Source organism: Schistocerca piceifrons, unplaced genomic scaffold (genome assembly GCF_021461385.2).
Source record: "Schistocerca piceifrons isolate TAMUIC-IGC-003096 unplaced genomic scaffold, iqSchPice1.1 HiC_scaffold_943, whole genome shotgun sequence".
NCBI classification, from domain to species: Eukaryota; Metazoa; Arthropoda; class Insecta; order Orthoptera; family Acrididae; genus Schistocerca; species Schistocerca piceifrons.
The window spans coordinates 2,255,001-2,257,500 of record NW_025729216.1 but is presented as its reverse complement, the minus strand read 5'-3'; the positions used below and the strand labels follow the sequence as shown (position 1 = coordinate 2,257,500).

Genomic DNA, 2,500 nt, shown 5'->3' with positions numbered 1-2,500 from the left:
CGTGCCGGGAGTGGGTAATTTGCGCGCCTGCTGCCTTCCTTGGATGTGGTAGCCGTTTCTCAGGCTCCCTCTCCGGAATCGAACCCTGATTCCCCGTTACCCGTTACAACCATGGTAGGCGCAGAACCTACCATCGACAGTTGATAAGGCAGACATTTGAAAGATGCGTCGCCGGTACGAGGACCGTGCGATCAGCCCAAAGTTATTCAGAGTCACCAAGGCAAACGGACCGGACGAGCCGACCGATTGGTTTTGATCTAATAAAAGCGTCCCTTCCATCTCTGGTCGGGACTCTGTTTGCATGTATTAGCTCTAGAATTACCACAGTTATCCAAGTAACGTGGGTACGATCTAAGGAACCATAACTGATTTAATGAGCCATTCGCGGTTTCACCTTAATGCGGCTTGTACTGAGACATGCATGGCTTAATCTTTGAGACAAGCATATGACTACTGGCAGGATCAACCAGGGAGCTGCGTCAACTAGAGCTGAGCAGCCGGCCGCCCGGGAGTGTGTCCCGGGGGCCCGCGCGAACACGCAAGCGTCCGCTCAATCATTCTGCAAACAGGAGGAGGCTGAGCTCCCCTGCACAATACACCTCGAAACCCTCTCAGGTCCCGGCGGCGCGCAGCGCCGTCCCAAGTACTTGGCCGGGTTCGAGAGAGGCGCAATCGCCCGGAGTTAGGCGAGTAGACGCTTTCGGTGCGACCACCCGTGCTCCCAACTGAGCTTGCCGCTGCCGACAGAGGCCCGGGAGCGTGCTGTCGTGGCATTGCCGGCGGGAGACAACACGCGCCACCTACGGTGACCGGCAGCTCCAACGCCAGCGCCACAGAAGGACAAAAGCCCCACTTGGGTGCCGAAGCGAACTCTCCCAGCACAGCGCACGCGCCAACACATCCGCACAGCTGCGATACAAACCACCAGCGAGAACCGCTGGGGCGACCGAGCAGCAGACGGCGTCGCGGCGCCGAGCGCCGGGCGGCGGCGCATCCTCAACGCACACAGTCCTCAATCGGACCAGCACACTGAAGATGTCCACCGCGCTTCGCACCGGGCCCGCGAGGACCTACTTTGGCCGCACGGCGCCGCGCGCAGGGTGCGCCGGCGCGCAGCTGCGACGCCTGCCGCGTCCGTCGGCCGGCGCGCCTGCCACTGGCCGCCCCCACCAGCCGGCTGTAGCGCGTGCGCCCACGCACCGCGCGGCCAGCACGCCGGGAGGCGCCCCCTCACCGGCCGGGGACGGTCCCACCCAGCCACCGCCGCGTATCGCTTCACACCCAGATGCCGTTCAGTTTCATCGGCATGGTGGGTATCGCTGGAACAACCGGTTAGTACCTCAACCTATCGTCGCCATCACCGATTCACCCCTAGCGAGAACAACCGCACCACAACGGGTTACCATTTCTTCATTTGCGTAACTTCACCAGAAAACGCAGGCGTCCATCGCCATTAGCAACTTCAACGATTATTGCATGCCTGTGTCAGGTGTCACGCCACACTACGTCTGCCCACATACACGCAACAAAATGTGCACGCCTAGACAATACGTGGAAGGTGGCCCCCGTACGTATGCGATGTCCATTGCTCGAACGACTGTCAACCGGCCTCTGTAGCATGTCGCAGATATGGAACGCGGTGCACCATGCTATCACGGTGTTTGAGGAGAGACGACTAGGTCCGAATACATCAACAGACAGCTCATGCTGATCGCCATCCACGGCGTCCGTTCCTCCCACACGTCTCTATGGCGTACCACACTGCAATCCAGCTCTCATAGGGAGACGACACGTAGCTGCGTGCACAATATTTGCACTGTATGGTCCGCCGTTTTTGGGCGCAGTCGTTGTACGGTCACACATGTGCCACGATGTATCATTCAGTACATAAGGACGAATGTGCAGTACAGATTGTGGTTCACGCGTACGACATCAGCGGACAGTTGACACAGGCCGCACCACAACGTAGCCTGCGTACGTCGCATGCGAAGGGCATTGAACATGCAAACTTGTCACCAACCAGCTTGCGAAGGCAGGGGGCAAGGTGTGGACGTGGGGACGTGGGGAGGGGTGGGGGGGGGCGGCATGTACGTCCTGCTGCCATCCACATTACAGTGTACAGCAGGAGCATGTGGAAAGTCAGCAAGACTTGCAAGGTGTTTAACATGAAGCGATACACAGGGGAGCGGGCAGTGCGAGTAGCGAACTATATTGCGAGGGTTGCGGGTGGGCAACACTACACTAATTGAACGAGTCGTATAACAATTACAGAGCAGGTTTAGGCGACAACGTGGGTTACGTTAGGGGACAACATGGGTTAGGTTAGGGGACAACATGGGTTAGGTTAGGGGACAACATGGGTTAGGTAAGGTACAACATGGGTTAGGTTAAGGTACAACATGGGTTAGGTTAAGGTACAACATGGGTTAGGTTAAGGTACAACATGGGTTCGGTTAAGGCACAACATGGGTTAGGTTAAGGCACAACATGGGTTAGGTTA

General features: G+C 57.8%; 1 non-coding gene across 1 annotated transcript in view; it reads right to left on the bottom strand.

Annotated features, from left to right (window-relative positions):
* The window catches only part of LOC124772861, a 1,909-nt gene extending 1,436 nt beyond the window's left edge, over positions 1 to 473 (bottom strand). The window contains exon 1 of the ribosomal RNA XR_007014318.1: positions 1 to 473. This exon is cut by the window's left edge and continues 1,436 nt beyond it. This is a non-coding gene — a ribosomal RNA (small subunit ribosomal RNA).
* Between the last annotated feature and the right edge of the window lie 2,027 nt (positions 474 to 2,500).